The sequence below is a fragment of the Spermophilus citellus genome, assembly GCF_964194105.1.
Source record: "Spermophilus citellus genome assembly, chromosome: 8".
Lineage (NCBI taxonomy): Eukaryota > Metazoa > Chordata > Mammalia > Rodentia > Sciuridae > Spermophilus > Spermophilus citellus.
In genome coordinates this window covers 50,085,683-50,097,232 of record NC_138189.1, presented here as the reverse complement: position 1 = coordinate 50,097,232, position 11,550 = coordinate 50,085,683, and positions in this window count along the sequence as shown.

The window sequence follows — 11,550 nt, the reverse complement described above, 5'->3', positions numbered from 1 at the left end:
TACCTTTTTCCCCAAAATTCTCACCAACAATTATTGTTGTTTGTATTCATAATATCTGCCATTCTGATTGGAGTGAGATGAAATTCTAGAGTAGTTTTGATTTGCATTTCTCTAATTGCTAGTGATTATGAACATTTTTTTCATATATCTATTGATTGATTGTACATCATCTTCTGAGAAATGTCTGTTCATTTCCTTGGCCCATTTATTGATTGGGTTATTTCTTTATTTGGTGCTTAGCGTTTTTGAGTTCTTTATATACCCTAGAGATTAGGGCTTTATCTGATGTGTGAGGGGTAAAGATTTGCTCCCAGGATATAGGCTCTCTCTTCACCTCACAGATTGTTTCTTTTGCTGAGAAGAAGCTTTTTAGTTTGAGTCCATCCCATTTATTGATTTTTTATTTTAGTTCTTACACCAAAGGAGTTCTATTAAGGAAGTTGGGGCCTAACCAGACATGATGGAGATTAAGGCCTACTTTTTCTTCTGTTAGACACAGGGTCTGTGGTTTTATTCCTAGGTCCTTGATCTATTTTGAGTTAAGTTTTGTGCATGATGAGAGATGGGGGTTTAATTTCATGTTGTTGCATATGAATTTCCAGTTTTCCCAGCAACATTTGTTGAAGAGGCTGTCTTTTCTCCAATTCAATGTTTTTGATGGCTTTGTCTAATATAAGATAATTGTACTTTTGTGGTTTAGTCTTTGTGTCCTCTATTTTGTACCATTGGTCTACCAATCTGTTTTGGTGATAATACCATGTTGTTTTGTTAATATTGCTCTGTAGTATACTTTAAGGTCTGGTATAGTGATGCCACCTGGTTCACACTTCTTGCTAAAGATTGCTTTAGCTATTATGGGTATCTTATTTTTCCAGATGAATTTCATGACTACTTTTTCTATTTCTATAAGAAATGTCATAGGGATTTTGATTAGAATTGCATTAAATCTTTATAATGCTTTTCATAATATTGTCATTTTGATAATATTAATTCTGCCCATCCAAGAGCAAGATATATCTTTTTATCTTTAAAGGTCTTCTTTGACTTATTTCTTTAGGGTTCTGTAGTTTTCATTATATAGATCTTTCACCTATTTCATTAAGTTGATTCCCAAGTTTTTTTTGTATTTTTGTTTTTTTAGGTTATTGTAAATGGGATAGTTTTCCTTATTTCCCTTTCAGAGGATTTGTCACTGATATACAGAAATGCCTTTGATTTATGGATGTTTATTTTGTATCCTGCTACTTTGCTGAATTAATTTACTACTTCTAGAAGTTTTCTGGTGGAACTTTTATGGTCTTCTTGGTATAGAATCATATCATCAGCAAATAGTGCCAACTTGAGTCTTTTTTTCCTATATGTATCACTTTAATTTATTTTGTCTGTCTAATTGCTCTAGCCAGTGTTTCAAGAACTCTGTTTAGTAGAAATTGTGAAAGAGGGCATCCCTGTCTTGTAGCCAGTGTATAGAGGGAATGCTTTCAATTTTTCTCCATTTAGAATGATGTGGGCCTCGGGCTTAGCACAGATAGTCTTTATAAAGTTGAGATATGTTCCTCTTATCCTTAATTTTTCTAGTGTTTTGAAAATGAAGGGGTGCTGCATTTTGTTAAATGCTTTTTCTATGTCTATTGAGATCACCATCTGATTCTTATCTTTAAGTCAATTGATGTGACGTATTACATTTATTGATTTCTATATGTTGAACCAAATTTTCATCCCTGAGATGAACCCCAGTTGATTGTGGTGCATGATCTTTTTGATATGTTTTTGTATTCAATTTGCCAGAATTTTATTGAGAAATTTTGCATCTATTTTTTTTTTAGAGATATTGGTCTGAGGTTTTCTTTCTTTGATGTGTCTTTGCCTAGTTTTGGTGTTAGGGTGATATTGGCCTCAGAGTGAGTGTGGGAGTGCTGCCTCTTTTTTAATTTCCTGAAATAAATTGAAGAGTATTGGTGTTAGTTCTTCCTTAAAGGTCTTATAGAACTTGGCTGTGTATCCATCAGGTCCTGAGCTTTTCTTGGTTGGTAGTTTTGATGGCATCTTCTATTTTCTCATTTGAAATTCATGCTTTTAATTGTGTATATCATTCTTATTCAATTTGAGCAAATTATATGACTTTAGAAATTTGTCAATGCCTTTGATATTTTCTATTTTATTCGAGTAAGAGTTTTCAAAATAATTTCTAATTATCTTCTGTATTTCTGTAGTGACTGTTGTAATATTTCCTTTTTCATCATGTATGTTAGTCATATGAGTTTTCTCTCTCCTTATCTTCATTAGCATGGCTAAAGGTCTATCAATTTTATTTATTTTTTCAAAGTACCAACATTTTGTTTTGTCAATTTTTTCAATTGTTTCTTTTGTTTCAAGTTCATTGATTTCAGCTGTTATTTTAATTATCTCTTCTCTTCTACTCTTTTTGGTGTTGATTTGTTTTTGTTTTTCTAGGGAGTTGATATGTAATATTAAATCATTTATTTGTTGACTTTTTCTTCTTTTAAGGTACGAACTCCATGCAATAAAATTTTCTCTTAGAACTGCTTTTATAGTGTCCCAGATATTTTGATATGTGGTATCTGTATTCTCATTCATCTCTAAATTTATTTTTAATCTTCTCTTTGATGTCTTCTGCAACTCATTGTTCATTCACTAGAATATTATTTGGTCTCCAGGTGTTGGAGTAGCTTTAATTTCTTATTTTATCATTGATTTATAATTTCATTCCATTATTATCTGATAGAATGCAGGGTAGTATCCCTACCTTTTTATACTTACTAGAGTTCATTTGTGGTATAATATGTGGTTATTTTAGAAAAGGATTTTGTACTGCTGAGAAAAAAAGTGTGTCCTCTAATTGAAGTATTAAATAGTCTATATATATCAGTTAAGTCTAAGTTATTGATTATATTATCGAGTTCTATAGTTTCTTTGTTCAGCTTTTGTTTGGAAAATCTATCTAGTGATGAAAGAGGTGTGTTAAATCACCCAAAATTATTGCATTGTGGTCTATTTGACTCTTGAACTTGAGTTTGTTTTATGAATGTAGATCCTCCATTGTTTGAGGCATATGTATTTATAATTGCTAAGTCTTGTTGGTGTATGTTTCCCTTGAGCAGTATGTAATGTCCTTCTTCTTCTTCTTCTTCTTTTTTTTTTTTTTTTGGATGGACTCTAACTTGATGTCTATTTTATTTTATATGAGGATGAAAACCCATACTTTTTTTAACTTTCCATGTGACTGGTATGATTTTTTTCCAACACTTCACCTTCAGTCTGTGGACATCTTTTCCTATGAGATGAGTCTCTTGAAGGCAGTATATTGTTGGGTCTTTTTTTTCTTTAATCCAATCTGTTAGTTTTTGTCTTTTGAATGGTGAGTTTAGGCCACTAACATTCAGGGTAATTATTGAGACATGATGTGTATTCTCAGCCATTTTTATTTTTTATATTTAATATTATTTGGTTTTTAATCTGATTAGGTTTTCCTTTTGTATAATACCTCCCTCTGCTGATTTTCATCATTGTTTTATATTTCCTTTTCATGTAATATTTTGCTGAGAATGTTCTGCAGTGAAGGCTTTCTAGTTGTAATTTTTTTTTAAACTTTTGTTTATCATGGAAGTTTTTTATTTCATCATCAAATCTAAAGCTTAGTTTTGCTGGATATAAGATTCTTGGTTAGCATCCATTTTCTTTTAGAGCTTGGTATATGTTGTTCCATGATCTCCTGGCTTTGAGAGTCTGGGTTGAAAATTGTAATGAAAATAAATAAATAAATAAATAAGAGAGCTCATGTATAATGGCATAATTTGGCATGAACATACTTTATATACAGAGTTATGAAAAATTGTGCTGTGAATGGATAATTATGAATGAAATGCATTCCACTATTATCATGTATGAAATAAATAATAAAAGAACATCAAGATGCATTTCTGTAGCCATTGTACAGAATTCAGAAATATTAAGTAACAATATTTTAAAACTAGTAACCCTTTGTAAAATTGTACAGCATGATCCCCTCAGGATTTTATACTTAGCCTTCATCATTCTATTGTACATTCACCCAATGCTTTTTCATATTTGATGTTGTAGGGAACTGATGATGAGTATTTCTGTATCCATTGCTCAAATTCAGACACAGAGAGAAGTGATTATCCATAGGCCTCCCACATAGGAACCTCTTTGGTCTGGAAATCAAGATGGATGATGTCCTCTTTGTTGGTAAATCTAAAAAGAAATACCTGGAAGAGACAGGTGAAGCATGAAAATTAATTATACCAAACTCATGCACTTGGCAAATAGGTCAACTGTTACAGTAAGGAATGAATACCAGGAGCTAAGAGAAAAGAGGATTTTCTGAGTTCATTTTGCCTGTTTTATACCTTTCAATGCTAACTGTGAAAAAGCATGGGATAACAAATGACAATATCTTATAAAATGCTTCTTGAAACTTTATTATTGCCATTTACAGCTTTTTGTGTTTGTGTTGTAAGCAATCTCCTAATCATTGTAGACTTCCAGATAGCATAACAGAAATTAAATCTATTGATTTTTGTTTCTTTCCTTCTGCTTTTGTCTCTCCCTTCATCTTTCCTCTTTTCATTCCTTCATTATTTACTTTCTTTCTCAGTAGAACTTTACCTAGAGTTATGCCTATGAAAATGATTGAGCAGGCTGGGGTTGTAGCACTTGCCTAGCATGTGTAAGGCACTGATTTTTATTCTCAGCATCACATATGAATAAATAAAATAAATGTCCATGGACAACTAAAAAATATAAAAATGATTGAGCACTATCATTCCATTTGAACTCTCTGGTTTGTTTTTAACATTAATACACTATAAAGTTTTTGTGACCAGTATTGGTCATAAAATCAAATGTATATAAAAAGCTAGATCAATATATGGTAGGTACAATTTAAATGGACATCTAGTAACCCACACATTTATCATCCTTTCTTATATAGAACACACCCTTGTGTAAAAGCAAGGCATGTGAACATGATTTTCTATCCCTCCTGAATAGGATTATTATTATTAATTATTAATCAGTTGTAGTCAATGAATCTAAAAGGAGTGGGTGGGTCTAACCTAAATCAGGTATACCTCAAAAGAAGATTAAGCACCAGAGAGATTCTCTAATCTTTCTGGACTTGAATAAATAACCTCCAAATTGTCAGAGGGATTGTGGAGGGGTCACCCTAGTAAAGATCTGATAATAGCTGATTAACTGAGAGCTAATGTTGACTGAAAATTATCAAGAAAAGGAAGCTTCCCTCTTACAACCACAAAAACTGAGCTTGACCTACACCAGAAAGCTTGAAAGACGACCATAAGCCTCAGATTTAATCTATAATTAAATTTGATTTTATTTATCATTTTAACTTAAATATTCTGAGCGTCTATTGCATGATAGAGTTTTCTGAACACCAAAATTTGACATAAGCTTTGCATTCAAAAAAAAAATGGGGGAAATTGTTCTTGAAAAATACACAGATGGGGTAGTAAGAACTTCAAAAAGAGATTGGAATATAATGCAATCAGTTAGTATCTTGGGTTTTTCTAAAACTGGGAGGCACTTCAAAGTTGTCCAAACTAGAGGAAGGAAAATAGACCATCATACCCACATAATCACAAGTCGTTAGGTTTGAGTGATCCCAGGAAAGGTGATGTTTCCAAACTCCATTTTGCTTTAGACAGATCCTGAGAAGAAATAAACTGCAGGAAGTAGAGGATTGTTTTTGTCCTGAAGTATGTCTGGGTAGTCACCATATCATTAATAAACATGCCCCCTTTTACTTCATGTAAGTTTACCTCAACTGATTATAGGTTATCCTCTTTCCTAGAAAATTTAAAATTAGTAATTGTTTATAAAACATCGTGTGATATTCAACACGTGCTTCCTTTAGTATGCTATGATCCATTCATATTTAGATTTCACCTCTGCTTGTCCACGTGGCTCATCTGGTAGAATGACCAGAATTAATGAAGTGGTGTCTAAGTTTTTGCATTGTTGCTTTGTTCATTTGACTACCAAAATTAGACAATACAGTACTAAGAGTTGTTCTGTTAAATGATAAGTTTGCCAAAGTGACATTTTATGGTCTGATTTTATTTCATGTGAGCAGCCCTATAACATCCTGATAATTATGGCTAATTATCTTTTTCAGGATGACTCTATCTTTCCTTGCCTCCTATTCTCTTTATTTAACAGAGACAGTAGTAAATGGGAAGCAACTTAAAGTTCATTAGAATTATAAATACTTTTGTGTAGAAGCATTACCTCATTAAAAACTGGGTAGTCTAGATCTATACAATCTATGTATATGAGTGTGAAGGACAAAATTTTCTCAATTAAATTATTGGGAATGGTAGTGGTGGAAAGTGAAATTAATCCTACTTCTATATTTTGTTTCTCATATATAAAGTTTCTATCAATCTACAACTCAATAGCTTTTATTTAGATGCAAACTATATATATATATTTTAGATAATATCTCTACAACAGCATAAAACTTCAACCCAGCTGTTGAGCAGTACCTAAAAGTAGTTGTTCTATTGCTTTATCATGTAGGCACCTTCTAGGTGGTATAATAGGAGCAGTACACAGGCCCATTCCAAATTTTCTTTGCTATAAAGTAGATTTTTTGTTATGGAAATAAAATCCATCAATATTGTATAAAAGTCTACAAGATACATTGTAAGCCCTAGGATAATGAGACTAGGTAAAGCCTGGTCAGTATAATAATTACAATAATAATACACAATTCTTCTAGTCCAATTTCATGTTTATTTCAATTGATATTAATAGCTGTCTTTTCAGAGAAACTTCAAAATAATTAATTTTCCAAAGAAGAACTAGTTACTTCAAGGGTTGGTACTGCATTGGGGTCCACTTGTGTTCTCTTGCTGTTGGCCAATTGGACATTCAGCAGTAACCAAAAAAAAAGATCAGTGTTATTAAGGGAGAACTCATGTTGTTGGACTCCTGATCATTCTATACCCTTCTTCCCTCTATAATTATTGCATTTATGTCTTTGGTGACCCAGCATTAGGCTCTGTGCAGACAGAGCATGGTTAAAATCAATTAAATGAGTTAGTCTGTCTAGGTATTTTGTATTCTTTCTTTTTCAGTGCCCCTTCTGTGGTAGACTCTCTTTTGAAAATTGACATGCAATAGAAAGTTCTTCACACTTGAGCTTACTGCTGTGTATCCACACACATGCTGCTTTGGTCGGTGATACTTCAATGTTTATTCTTTAGGACTCAAATAATTCTCTGAAACACACACACACACACACACACACACACACACACACACTTATATACATAAGGACCATTTTTGCAACCAAATGGATAACTAGATTTATAGTACTAGACCTTATGATGTGAAGGTCAGCCTTCTTGATCACCTCAGACCTCATAAATTAAGTGTTTAGCATCAACAAGGACTATTAATGAATCTATATAAAAATGATAATAATTATCTGCAGAATAAGTCTTAGATTTACTCCAAAGTTCTGTATTTATTTGTAGGAATTTTCTATTAGTGCTTTCTACATTGTCCATACAGCAATCTATTTGCAATAAACACTTGAAACATTATTGGATTTCTTGACCCATAAGGTAGAGTGATATGCACTGCAGCAGAAACTTGATGGAAAGCATCTCTTGCTCAGGTATGCATTCAAAACTGACAAATGTATTTTGCACATGCCAATAATCCCAGGAATGTGAGAGGCCAAGACAAGAAAAGAAAAAAAGCTGTGAGGTTAGGGAATCAGCTTAGTGGTAGAATGCACTTGGGTTTAATAACCAGCAGCTAAACAAATGAATAAATGAATGAATGAATAAATGAATGAATGAATAAATAAATAAATAAATAAATAAATAAATAAATATCTGACAGATGTGCTGGAATTATTTAAATAAATTGAATTTTTAAGTTCAAATGTGATATATTTGCCCTCAGAACCAAAAAAGGTTTTCCAATTTCTGTGTTTCTTATTTTTTATTTTTTTTAAATCTTAATGAGGTATCTCAACATTGTCAAAACCACTAAATCCTTAGAAAGGTCTCTTTGGTAGCAGGCCACAAATTTTTATGTAGTTTCCATTATCAAATTTGCACAGCTAAGACACTTAAAGTGTTTGCTACTTCCTGCTAATAACCAGAAATATCAGGAATGGAGTGCATCAATAGGATGTTTTGTGGAGTGTCAAGACACTCTTAATTTTTGAAGAATATATCATGACAGAGAGTATGAAAATTAACAACTCTGAATTTGTTAGATGGCAAGTTGAAGCTGGCAAGGTACAATGTTATCCAAAGGCAAACTGCTTCTAATAGTTCTTGCAAATTAGTATTTTCAAATAGTGTCTTGTCAGGTCAGTTGTTAAACACAACATACAAGGCATGATAATGACTTCCTACAGTAAAGATACTTCTATAGAAACAAAAGCCAAATTAGTTATGACCTGCTTAAGTTAGATAGTCAAGGATAAGTTACTATTCTTAGGCCAACCCAGTGAATTAAATTTGTATTATGTAGATTTCTTTTCTTTTGGTTCTTTGAACTGTTTGATGGTGACCTTGTTTTCTGAAATTCACATAGAGTTTTGCTATCTTTATTGGGAGAAGTTCCAGGGAATTCCACTCAGCATAACATAGTAGTCCATTCCTAATGATCAGGGAGCTAGTTCTATCTGTTGAACAGAATTAATTATTTCAGTTCTACATATGTGAATTAAACTAGGACATTCAGTACATTCAGGAAATAGGGATAATTATCACTGAGCAAGCAAATGGAATAACTATTTCATTGTAAAATATTCTTCTATAAGAATATTTTCAACCACAAGAAATTAAAAAAAATATATATACTCCATGTATTTCTGATCTCTACTTAGCCCCTATTTCAACTGGTAGTTTTTAAGAATCAGCATCATTCAGAAACAATATCTAGCAATTTCCCCAAACTCTGGATATTCTCCTCAATGAATAGTAAGTTTAATAAATAGCTTCAATCTCTTTGGTGTATGCTTGGTGTGTCTGTTGTGTGTGTTTTCACTTATGTACTGTAATAATGGCACAAAGCTCTTAAGAACTTTAGGCCTTCCCTTGAATTAATTTATCTGAGAATTGACTTTGGTCTGGAAATTTGGGGGAAGATTTCATTCTCCTGTCTAGAATCTCAAGTCAGGAATTTGGTTTCCAGATTTAGAGTTTTTCTTCTACATAAATTTAAAAATTAGTCATTTAATAGGACATCATATAATTCATTACTAAATATACCATGATCAGTAAGTCCTCACCAAAAGTTTCTGTGAACCAGATTTTATGTTTCCATTACACACACACACACACACACACACACACACACACACACACACACACTTTTTTCTTTACTATTTATACTGTCTAGATCTGTTAGTATAATGCTAAATAACACTGAAGAGAGTATATATCCTTGTTTCTATCTTGATATTATGGAAAGATGTTTAGTCTTTCATCATTAAATATATTAGCTTTTTTAACATAGACCTGGATTATATTATAAAATTTCTTTGTATTCCATTTGCTAAGGTTATTTTTTAGTTACACATTGAGGTTAGATTTTATTAGGTTTTTTACTTTGACTTAGATTCTATATATATATTTCTTTGTTTATTTTTATTTTTTTCTTTTTAGATGTACATGACTGTGGAATATATTTTGACATATTACATATATATGGAGTATACATTTTTTTAATTTCTTGTGGTTGAACATAATGTGAAGTTACATTGGTCATTTCTTCATATATGAACATAGGAAAGTGATATCTGATTCATTCTACTTCCATTTCTATTCACACCCCTCTTCCCTTCATTTTCCTTTGCCTAATCCAGTGAACTTCTATTCTCCCCACCCCCACTCTGCCTTATTGTATGTAAGCAGCCACATATCAGAGAGAACATTTAGGCTTTAGGGTTTTTTTATATTATTATCTTATTTCACTTAGCATGACAGTCTCCAGTTCCATCCATTTACTAGAAAATGCCATAATTTCATTCTCTTTTATTTCATTGTGTAAATATACCACATTTTCTTTATCCATTCATCTGTTGAAGGGCATCTAGGTTGGTTCCATAGCTTAATATTGTGAATTGAGCTGCTATAAATATTGATGTGGCTATGAGACTATAATATGCTGATTTTAAGTCTTTGGTTATATGCCGAGGTGTGGGATAACTGCATAAAATGGTGGTTCCATTCCAAGTTTTCTGAGGAATCTCCATACTGCTTTACAGAGTGGTTGCACCAATTTATAGTCCCACCAGCAATATATGAGTGTAGCTTTTTCCCCACACCCTCACCAACATTTTTTATTACTTGTATAATTGATAATTGCCATTCTGACTGGAGTGAGACAGAATCTTAGTGTGGTTTTAATTTGCATTCCTTTAACTAGTAGAGATGTTGAATATTTATTCATATATTTGTTGACCAATTATATTTTTTCTGTGAAGTTTCTATTCAGTTTTTTTTTTCCTAAGTTGGGTAGTATAGTAGTGACTTACATCATAACATTGAAAGTAGGTGTATAAAGCTAGAATAAATAGATGATATTTACTGATTATCATATTTCAGGTATTACTCTAAATTTTTTGTATTTAACTCTCATAACAATTATGAAGTATTATATTTATGTCACTCATATCCAAATTATAGCAATATAAACTAAATTAGTAAGTATATAAACTAAATTAGTAAGGTGTGAAACTCAGATTCACGCTGAAGTTGTCTAAGGACATGATATTAGCTCTTAGGCCTGAAAGAGGTCATATTTGCCTGCAGAAGCCAAGGTTTCATATCAGGTAGGGTACTATTTTTTACATTATGAATGTGTTTCAGTGTATCCAGAAAAAAATATTTGCAAGTTGCATTCAACAAATTAGAATTCAAATCCATAGACTATAAATACAAATTGCAAATGTATAAGTTATAACTTTTAGTAACTGTAAATAATTTGGTACAAAATGCAAAGATCAAATTTCTTAGTTTTTTTGGAAGATGTATTGGATTTAGGCTCCTAAATTTAGCTGAAAATGTATTTTATATTTGAGAAAGCTGAGAGTTGTGGAGATTTGAGAGTTTATCTACTATTTTACATGAATGAATTTTATTCATTTTTTTTTCAAAAAGTCTTACTTCTGTCAACCCAGAAGTCTTTGTAGTTTGTTGTTCATCTATTTCACACACACATACGCTTATGCATACACACACAATATTTGGTTCTTTAAAGCCATAGTTTATAAATTTTAATGTGCATAAAATTCACCCAAAAGATTTCCTAGAATATGGGTTGGTGGACCTTTCCCAGATATTCTGATACAGTATGTATGGAATGGATCCTGAAAGCAAAGGTGTTTAACAACTTCCCAATGAAACTTTCACTGCTGCTGTAGAGACCTCACTTTAGGAATTGTTACTATTGAGGCAGGAGAATCACAATTTTAAGGCTTGCCTGGGAAAATTTGTAAAAGCCTTCCTCAAAATA